This window comes from Plectropomus leopardus, chromosome 1 (genome assembly GCF_008729295.1).
Source record: "Plectropomus leopardus isolate mb chromosome 1, YSFRI_Pleo_2.0, whole genome shotgun sequence".
Lineage (NCBI taxonomy): Eukaryota > Metazoa > Chordata > Actinopteri > Perciformes > Serranidae > Plectropomus > Plectropomus leopardus.
This window is the reverse complement of record NC_056463.1, coordinates 37,471,121-37,482,312: the sequence shown is the minus strand read 5'-3', so window position 1 is coordinate 37,482,312 and position 11,192 is coordinate 37,471,121.

Here is an 11,192-nt window from a genome sequence, read left to right as displayed (position 1 = left end):
GCTGCTCTGTAGTCTGGTGGTTCTGCAGTGGATACTTCTCTATCTTTTTCCAGATGGCAGCAGTGTGAACAGACTGTGGCTGGTGTGGCTGCTGTCTTTCAGTACTCTTTGGGCTCTGTGCAGACACCTCACTTCACCGAGGTCACTGATGCTCTGTGGATGGGAGCCTTCCTGTCTTGAGCCGTGCACAAACCATGCCAGTTCATGATGTTTCCAGATGGGGTTGATCAATATTGATGTTTCAGGGCTGATACTGATGCCTTTTATAAGTACTTAATGATAACCAAACCTGAGGTTTTACAAAGTAAAAGTTTGTCCTATGCTGACACTTTCTTTGCATTTTCTAATTAATTTATTTTATTGGAGATCATTAAAATAAAATGCTGATAAAGATAATCAGCAAAATGCCAAACACCCTCCCCCCGCCCCCAATAATCGTCTAGGCTGATAATCTGTCTACCCCTAGTTTCCAGTCAGTGTGCTTTCTATTGCTCCTCTGTAGAAGTTAACCAGGATCTTGCTCTGGAATTTAGCCTTCCTAAGTTTCTGTAGGAAGTAGAGTCTTTTCTGTGCTTTTTTAACCTGGGTGGTGATGTGTGATGACCCAGACAGGTTCTCAGTGATGGTTATTTCAAGAAACCTAAAGCTGTTGACCTGCTCCACCTTAGTTCCACTGATGTAGACAGAGCTGTGAGTGTGTTTGTCTCCTTGGTGATGCTGACGTCGAGCAGTAGCTCGTTCTCTGTGCACCACTCTGCAAGATTGTTATTGTTGCCTTTTTAAGGTTTGCGTGTTCATCGGCTCCTGATGAGATCTGCTTGCAGGAGAGCTGCAAATAGTTCAGTAGAGAAGCAGCTGCTGAGAATTTGGTCAGAAATGAAAAGATCATAAACCAGGGTGCACATGCAGAAAAAGCCTGAGTTCTGCTTCAACAGGTAAGCTGAGCAACAGGCCAATCCCTCACAAACTTTGCATATTCCCTGAAGTACCACAAGCATGGAATTCACTTTATTAGCGCTCGTCAACGTGGCTAGTTCTGTACTCTGAATTTGATTGCTCGCGGATGTCCCACTGTAGTGCTTGTCAGATGAGGGATATTCCTCTCTCTATCCCTCCACTCCTCCACTCCTCCTGTCCTTCCTGTCATCTCTGTGGCAGCAGGAGACATCTGGACGACTGTCACGGTTGACACGGTTGGTTGACGAGCACTGACAAATCCCCATGGACCACAGAAAACAGGAGGAGAGGACTCTCATTGGTGATGATGGACTGTGTGTGTGTGTGTGTGTGTGTGTGTGTGTGCGTGCGTGCGTGCGTGCGTGCGTGCGTGCGTGCGTGCGTGCGTGCGCGCTGTATGGGAGGGTTGTTTGCAAGATGACGGTAAGATTAATAGTCCCTGTTATGGAATTTAAATTATGTTTTTATGTGTATATGATCAAAAGAGATTTAACGGAGACATTGTTAAAAACTGATATAATTTAACTGTTAAGTCTAAAGTTTTTATCTTTGGAACAAAGCACCGTGCTTTTACAGGACGGCTGTTGCAGCGAGAGTGTCCTCTGGGTGAGGAAGTGAGGAAGTCTGGTAAGACCGAATCCATCCCATTTGCAGCATTTGCATTAAAAAAAAAAGTTTTCTCAAGAGGTTTACTTTCCATGTTTGTGAAGGGAAACACACAGCAGTGAGATATAATACACATGAAAAATTCTGCACATGTAATTTTGTTTTTAGGGTTCAATTGACATATTTTTTAAGAGTGGTGGCCAGCAAACAGTATATACTGAGTGGAAGTTTATGGAGTAAAGATAAATGTGCTCTCTGCTCTGTCTTTGGCATTTTTGTGTTTAGCAGGTTTTTGATTATCAGTGACTGATCACAGACTGTATAAAAGTAATGGATGTAGCCACTGTGACATCACCCATTGCTTTGTGGATTTTGAAGCCTTGATATCGGTATTTTGGCCGTCGCCAACTTGGATTTTTGGACTTACCATAATTGGACCAAAGTGTGGATCTGTGGATGAGGGAGGGTTAGAGCTGAGCTGTCCACGGTGTTATTTGGCCTCAGTAGACTGTGGTGACACCTCTTACACAGCATGTCACTAAAAGCGGCCAAGCCCAGAATTATACATAACTTCTAGCCTTAATAATATTTAAAGGGTGAGTCATTAAAAAAAAAAAAAATCACGAACATAGATTTACAAATCTGGGTCCATTAAATGATGCTATGGAGCCCAAAAAGACTTTACCCTATACACTCATATTGTGAAAGAGACATCTGTAAATCAGTGGAATACCTTTTTTTGGAGGGTCTCAACTCCTGTGAAATGACTCGTTTCACTACTTGGATTTAATCCATTCAGTCCGATACCAGTTGAAAAGTCTAGAAGAGACACTTTAAATTATTTTTATCTCTTTTTAAGTTAGCAGGGGGCAAAACCAAAAGTTGGCTGCTTGGCTGACAAAGGTCAGCTGCTCTGTAGTGCGCTAGCTTAGTGGGCTCCACAAAGTGGGAGATCCAGGTAATTCCATGCCGCTTAAATCAAGCTTTTTTGACTTCATGCGCCACTGAGCAACTGTCGTAGGAATGACCAGGGCCCGCCTTCAGCGCTGGACTCAGTTTCTTTACATCTATCTGATAGATTGACTTGCTCTCTATGACAGCTTCCAGTGGCTGTTAGATGAAGAAAGGTTTTTGGCACTTCTGCATGGCGTTTGTTTTTCAGCCCCAGAGTTTGGCACTAGGGATGCACAATATTATTGGCACATCATCCGTATCGGCAAATAATGGCATTAAAATTAGATATTGTATCGGCCAACATGCTGATTTCTGCTGATTTGACAAACAAATTTATATACTTTTTTTTTTTAATTGACAAAGTGAACACATACAAAACATCTGGAGTATTTGTCGTATTTGGCACAATGAATAAATATTACATACACTGAAAAGCATTGTATTCAATGTCTCCATCTACTAGTGGGCCATCACGATAAGAGTTTGCATCATATGATGTTAATTCTACTACAGAGGAGACCAGATAATCACTAAAATTAGGTGGGGAAAAAAGTGGCTATATTGATAATGGTTATCAATATTTTTATATTTTTGTTTATTTTTTATATTTGCATATTGGATATTGGCAAAAAAAAAAAAGCAACAACAAACAAACAAACAAAAAAAAACAATATTGTGTCCAGTTTCTCACTGATTTCTCCAAAAGCTGATACTGGTTGATGTATTGGCCGGGCTGATGTTTCTATCAGCTAAGGTACATGATATGTTGCGATTTAGTTCTGCTGTTAACAGCCAAATTCTTATAAATTGTTATTGTGAAATCTCTTGATATGTTTTGGATATGTACACTGTACCTTTATCCATTGTTTTAAAAACAGAATTAGTATAAACTCAAATGGGACGTTGGATTGGGTTGATTACTATATATACACAGTACATCCTTTAAATTGTGTTCACTATCCCCCTGCAGTTTATGTGTTGCTCAAGAGAGTTAGTCTTCATGAAAATCTATTCATACAAAACTCTTACACTGATTACATTATGAAAATGTTTAAAGAAAGTATTCCGTTGTTTATTAGGAAGATTTTTTTTGTCTGTAGTCATATTTTGGTCTGCGGTAGGGGAGTGAGCTGTTAAATTTGCAAATATATATTTTTATTGTCCAACCCGATGGGAATAATTCAGAAATAAAGTGGCGGGAGTAGAGCTGCTCTGAACGGATCTGAATGAAGCCCTCCCTTTGTCGATTTACTGAAATACCCCTCAAAGAAACAGTGTTTGTCATTTATAGCCCCAGGCACAGAGTAATGCTGTATAAAGTTGCATTGTAATGACATATAGAAACGGTGATTACAGCCTAATTCAATTGCTCCCTAATCTCATTTTCATAATGGCCTTTATTTGGAACCTCAATTTATTGTTTTCCCAGAAATCATTATACAATTTAGCCCTTAAATCCATTTTGAATATGCGTGCCCGCTGTAACAGGCAGGCAAAGGAAGAGACGCACACATAAATATCACATACACCACTGTAAAGAACATACAAAACATACAGTGACACACAACAAAAATCCCACACGAGACACTACACATAGCCAGACACAGTCATGGAAACACACACACACACACACACACACACACACACACACACACACTGATGGCATTATGGTAATGGATAGGCGGGCCCAGCTGGTATATCTGGTGGCAGCAGTGTGAGAAAAGAGGAGGGTTATAATGTGCAAATATTAATGATCCTGGGTTTGGGACTCTGGACACGCATGCATCTTTGTGTGCGCATGTATATGTGAGTCCATGTGTGTGTGTGTGTGTGCACGCGCATGTGTGTGGTCAAGTGCCAGAGGGTGGGATCCAACAGCCTGGATTTAATCACTGGGACCCCTCTCCATAAGATGACTATCATGATCTGCCAGCTTCACTGAGCTCCTCTGATATGTCTATCCCTGGTGACACAGCTCGATCTGGGCTGCGATGTTTGGCCAAGTCACCAAGATCACCATAAGTCCATGGTAGGCATCGGACCAACCCTGGTCTTAGAGCTTGAACGCTGCCTGTAACCCCGTACAAAGCTTTAGTTCAAATAACCCTCGGTCCCTGTGCGGGGGCTGAGCTGCTCTTCGAAGGGTGTGTGTCGGGGATTTCAGCGACTCCGGGATGAAAGATCGTCTTGGTACTTTTTTCCAGCGTCTTTGTGCATGACAGAGCTTGGTGTATGATATCTGCTGTGCAATTTCTACATGGATAACCTGCTCTCTCTCCCTCTCTGTGAGGCGCTATGAGGAGCAATCATGCGCGACTGATTCCTGTGCTTTCTTAAGAGGATATATAATACAGTTCACCTCTGCATACTTCTGCCGCTGAGAACCTTTTGAAAAGACTCTTTCGACGGCAGCCACCAAGGAGGATCATGTTTTATAGAATAGAGCAAAATCAAGCAGAACAAAATGAAATAATATAGAAAGTGGGCAAAAAAAAGAATAGAAAAGAATAAAGGTTTACTGTGATATTCACTGCTTATCTTTTACACACACCTGCAGCACTGAGATGATATTAACAGAAATTCCATGAAAGAATCAAAGCCAGCTGATAAATCACTGGTCTGTTAACTGATTATGATAACGTTTGCCATTGTAATAGACCTTTTTATCATACGTATTATTGTAAATTTGATCATGACATGACAGCTGAAGTGAAGATTTGGAATGCCACATGCCAAACTTAAGGGTGGAACAGGGCGAGGTAGAAGTTAAAATATTTGACGGGCTTCCCAATGTGTTCTTCCTCTTCAGTTTTTCTTGTATCCATGGATTCCCATAACCAAGCCTTTCAAATATTGTAGCTTGTTTTTTGGGGCATTTTTCAGTGGTTCCTAGCCTGAGATTAGGAATGGGTTAAAAGGGGCCTGCTACTGTACATTTACTGGTAGGTTCAGAGGGTGTTATCATTCCATTAAATTTGTGAGGTTTTAGGGACAGTTTACATGGCGACAGCACTTGCTTGAAGCATCAAACTTTTGTTGCGGTTTGGTCTTTTGTTGGTCTTTGGGGGCCTGAAGGCTTTTGAAACCAGGTTCCAGAGTGCAATCTTTTTAAAAAGGCAACCCCTTCTGTCACCATGTAAACTGGCAATGCCCAGATCTTTTGAGAGCGGTGACGTCACGGCCACACTTAGCGCATGCACTTCGTGTTTTTCTATAGTGTGTCATTGCAAAGTTACACCAACAACTACTGGCCTGGCATGCATACTACAGCGTTTTTGGTTGTTTCTTTTATGATACAACAAAGTTATACATGTCAGTTAAAATTGTAATTGACAGCAGTTTTGTAAAGATTTATGCTGTATGCTAGAAAGAACAATTTCGTCAGTGTGGCATCCGCCTGTGTCAGAAGTCAAAGTATTTTTTAGATGATCTGGTAATTTATTTCAGTCTTTCTTCAAAAGTAGCCATAGCATCATGTGACATATAAAAATGAAAAAAAAAAAATTATGCGAAATATGGCTTTTTCAAATTGCCTGAAATGCCACCTCGTGCAAGCTTTTTTGTGATAAATAGGAGTTTTTTAGAATTTGACAAGTTTTCATTAGGCCTATTTTATACTCACAATTTTAATTTGCGTAATTTGAGAGTTAATGGAAACTCGCCTAGTGATACCTCTAACGCCCATCTCTTATTGTTGCAGAGCTGTATTTTCAGCCTTACCGCAGTACCAGCAACCCCTGTTATCAGATCTGTATACTTTGTCAAATCCTGATCGACATTCTGGAAATAAATAGGCAAAGCAGGACAAAAGCTATGTGTATATATATATATATATATATATATATATATATATATATTATTTTTTTTTTTTTTTTTTTTTTCTTAAAGAAGAATAAATGCAGACAGACAATGACATTTTCAAGTCTGATATGGACCCTATAATATAAAATCTTCCAGATCAGGATGTCAAAAATTACCCTGAAATGTGAAGTGATGTTGCAACACACAGAAATTTGTGATGTTTGATAAATAGCATCCAAGGTAAAATAGAGTGAGTTCACATTGTCCTCCAGCATATTTGATCAGAGATGGTTACAATTAAACATCCTGGCACATTCCACACACACATACGCACACACACATAGCACAGTGTCACAGACTCAGGCACTGCTTGGCCACCAGACGTGGGCCACTGTTGCTGCCGATTGGTTGGAGTTCTGTCAGATAGCCAAGCTCTAATGGAAACGCTACAATGCAGCCAAAGTGCGGGAATCATTTCAGTGATAAAGTTATATGTTCAGCCTAGAACAACCACTGGAGATAATGTTTGGCCTCATTATAATTCCCACCATGTTTAAACAGGCGGCCGCAGAACGCAAACAAAAGCAGATGAAATTTGAAAAGTATTATCAATATTGCAGATAGTGGATGCCCTTTCCAATCACAAGCTGCATATCTCTCACGGCAAATATATGGTTGAGTAGTTCATTCATTTCTATTAGGCCCCTTGTATGTTTCCCTGTGGCTCATATATATTTATGCAGAAATGATGAAAAGGCCAAACAAGCTACCATTAGATATGGGTTGAATTCACTAGCCCGGCCACGCTAAAGGTACATTTAAAAGGCATTACTTTGCGGTGACGGATCTCTCTCTTTGTTCTGCTCTTTCAGTGGGATCATTCCTCATGCGGCCACAAGCCAGCTTTTTTGTTGCTTTATAGTACAGTAAGTGTATGCAAAGATGTGTGTGTGTGAGAAAATGCAAGAGAGAGAAAGTGTACAGTAGCTGCATGCCTTTGAATTTTCTTCATAGTGTATGCAGTATTTACCTGTATGCATGTGTGCTCCTCTATATCCATGCATGTGTGTGCGCGCATGCACGTGTTTTCTTTTTACACTGCAGTTTCCACTTTGCAGTTTCCACTCTGCACGCCACTCCATGTATTCTTCAGCTCTGTTAATAGCTGGCTGCTGGAGCAAAATAATTGTCATTTTCCAGCCAGTGGGTCTAAAGTCATACAACATAATGAAATGTATAAAAAAGAGGGGGAAATGGCAGACAGGAGGCATGCTAAATCAAATGTAGAGAGATCTGAATAATTTAAGGCACAGGAAGGCGAGAAGAGGAGGAGGAGGTGCAAATGGAAAGATGGTGAAAAGTATCATTTAGGTTGACAGCGCTATGTGCTAATGTGTGTGCATCTATGAGGGCAGTGCAATATCCAGGGTAATGGTGAATAGAGAAATAAATATGAAAATATAAAGGTGTGGGGGGGGGGGGGTCTGTAGAGAGCGATCACCGCTGGCTGTTAAGTAAGTACAAACTTGATGACTTTGTTCACTGATTGATTGATCAATTGATTCGCTCATCCATCTGCCCTCTTTATCAGGAGTCCATATCCCTGATGGTGCTTTCTTCCTCTGGCAGGTGTGTCTGTAACTAACACATTAACTAAGCAGGCCAGCACTCAGTGTCCTCTGACAGCCTGTCATTTAAGCTCCGCAGCTACAGAAAGCTTGGAAATAGTCGAGAGGGAGGAGGAGATGAACATGCACACTCTGAGAAATAATGGTGCTAATTGGAACCATATAGGATTCTATTCCCTGTTCTAATAGGAGAACCCTTTTTGGTTCCCTGTAGAACCTTTTATTGAGCTTCCAACTGGAACTATTTCAGAGGGATTTATCTAGAACCCAACATAAAGGGTAATACCTAAAGCCATCTGTGAAAGGTTCCACCCAGAACTTTCTCCCGGTCCACCCAGAACTTCTTATGAGAGGCATTACAGAGAACCCTTCCATGATGTAGTAGTTCCAACCAGAACCCTCTCTTTGTATCTGGGGATGAACACGTAAATTCTTAGAAATGAAGGTGCTAACCAGAATCATATAGGGTGTTGTTGCCTATTCCAGTGGGAGAACCCTTTTTGGTTCCCTGTAGAACCCTTTAAAAAGGTCCCAACTGGAATAATTTTTGAGGGATTTACCAAGAACCCAACATAAAAGGTTAATACCTAGAACAATCTGTGAAAGGTTCCACCCAGAACCTCTTCCTATTCCACTCAAAACCTCCTATGAGAGGTTCTACAGAGAACCCCTCTATGGTGATATAGTTCCAGCCAGAACCCTCTCGGTGTGTCTGGGGATGCACATATACATATTTAGAAATAAAGGTGCCAACTAGAACCATATAGGGTTCTGTGGTCTGTCCCAGTTGGAGAGCCCTTTTTTATTCCCTGTAGAACCCTTTATTAAGGTCCCAACTGGAACAGTTTTTGAGGGATTTACCAAGAGCCCAACATAAAAGGGTAATACCTAGAACCATCTATGAAAGGTTCCACCCAGAACCTCCTCCTATGCCACCCAGAACCTCCTCACCTCCTCTGAGAGGTTTTACAGAGAACCCTTCTATGGTGTCCAGCCAAAACCCTCTCTGTGTGTCTGGGGATGAACGTGTACATTCTTAGAAATAAAGGTGATAACTAGAACCGTATAAAGTTCTGTGGCCAGTTCCAGTAGGAGAACCACCTTGATTCCCTATAGGACCTTGTTTTAAGGTCCAAACTAGAACACTTTCATAGGGATTTACCTAGAACCCACCATAAAGGGCAATACTAGAACCATCTGTGAAAGGTTCCATCCAGAACCTTTTGTAAGAGATTCTACAGGGAACACTCCTATGCTACAATGACCCCACCCAGAACCCTCTCTGGGTGTTTTGAAAGAGGGTAAGAAACCCTTTCGTATTCCAAAGGTTTCACCAGGAACCCACCCAGGGGTTCCATCATGTACCCTTTTATGTTCCAAGGGTTTCATTTAGAGCCCACCCAGGTGGTTCTATTGAGGACCCTTTTATATTCCAAGAATTTCCTCGAGAGCCCACTGATGGGGGCTCTTAATATAGTAATTTACTACATTACCCATATATATCCCTCTCACTAACCATTGTTTCTGTTTTTAATGGAACTCCTAGTCTTACCAAGAACCCCTGAAGAACCCTTTCTTTAAAAAAAGGGGGGTGGTTCGTCAGGAGCAAATGGTTCTGGGTAGAACCTCAGCACTTCAGGATGATCCCCTCTGGAACCTGTATTTCTAAGAGTGTAGAAGAGAAGGACCGGAAGAGAAAAAATGGGATGGGGAGGTAATGAGGGAGGCATTGAGGGGCAGTGAGGATAGAGGAGGCTGACCTTGTCCAGAAGGCATGTGCGTGCGCACATACACACACACACACACACACACACATACACACACACACAGCTGTTGGATCAGGTAGGTTTGAGGTGCACAGTATTGAATACTTGGCCATCGTTCTCTTTCTGCTTTTATCTGTTTTCTCTTCTCCATCTTTGTCTCTCCTCCCTCTTTTTTTCATGCGCACACAGACGCGCACTCGTAAATCCCTGATTACCATGTTGTACACCTGTCCAACATTATGAGGGTATCTGGCACAGACTGCAGTTGTCTCTAGAAAAGGTACAAAGGACACACACTCACACACAAACACACTATGTATGGACACACTTTCTGCAAGGACATTGTGTGAATGTGTGTCCGTTAGCACATTTTATCCGAGCATGTGCCTGATTACTGTTGTGTTCGCGCACATGTTCAAATTTTAATATGTGTGTGTGTGCTGTGTTTGTGTGTGTGTGTGTGTGTGTGTGTGTGTGTCTGTCTGTAGGGCCTGCAGAGGCCTGTCTAATGGAGACACAGTTTTATTGTGCGTCAAGCAGGCAGGCAGACAAACAGTTTGCCAGTTTTTCTGGAGCTGAGCTGGGCTGCAGCTGGTGATGAAGTGGAGCCAGCATGTAGTCAAGGCTGACATATACCATCCACTGGTGACAGGAGCGTCAGGGATACACACACACACTAACACAGCCATGCATACAAACACACACACCTACACCTTTCTATTACAAGCAAACCCAGTACAGAAATATGTCATTTGCAGAACCGTAGTTTAGAGCCAACTTACTCAAGTTTTCAAACCAGAGAGTTTAAACCTTTGAAACCTGAGCAGATTGATTTCTTTTAAAAACATGGAATGCAGGCAATGAACAACTTAACAAGAAATAAATACTTAGCAAGGAATTAGGAAAAAAATAAAACAACAAAAACAGGATATGACCTGAAAAAAATAAAAGGAAAATAATATATATTTAAACAATGTTAATATAACATGTCTCTGTTACCTAATTTTAAATATGTTATTACAATTATAAATGTAATTTTCTTGATATTTTTCCATAGTTATTTGATAATTTTCTAATGATTCTTTCCCCTTCCTTTTTTCTGAGGTAATTTTTGGATAATCTTTGACTAAATGTTTGGAATTTGCAGGACATGTCATGCCAAGTTCCTGATTTTGTTATTCCCCCATGTTTTTGAAAGAAATCAAATCAAAATTTGCTAAAGTTTCAAAGGTTTAGATGCTTGTGAAAAGCATCTGAAGGCAGCACAAGAAAACATATGTGGATCCAGGTGTTTTTAGAGATAATTTGGTTATCATCCTCATAATTTAAAGTTTTCAAACGGAGATTTTTAGGACTAGTATCTTTTACGACAAATGATATTATATCATAGTGTGAACTTCAGGATGACCTTGTCAAACAGTAAATCACAGATGGTGTTGCTTTTCATTCATAACACGGCAAACCTAAAATCTTACCTAAG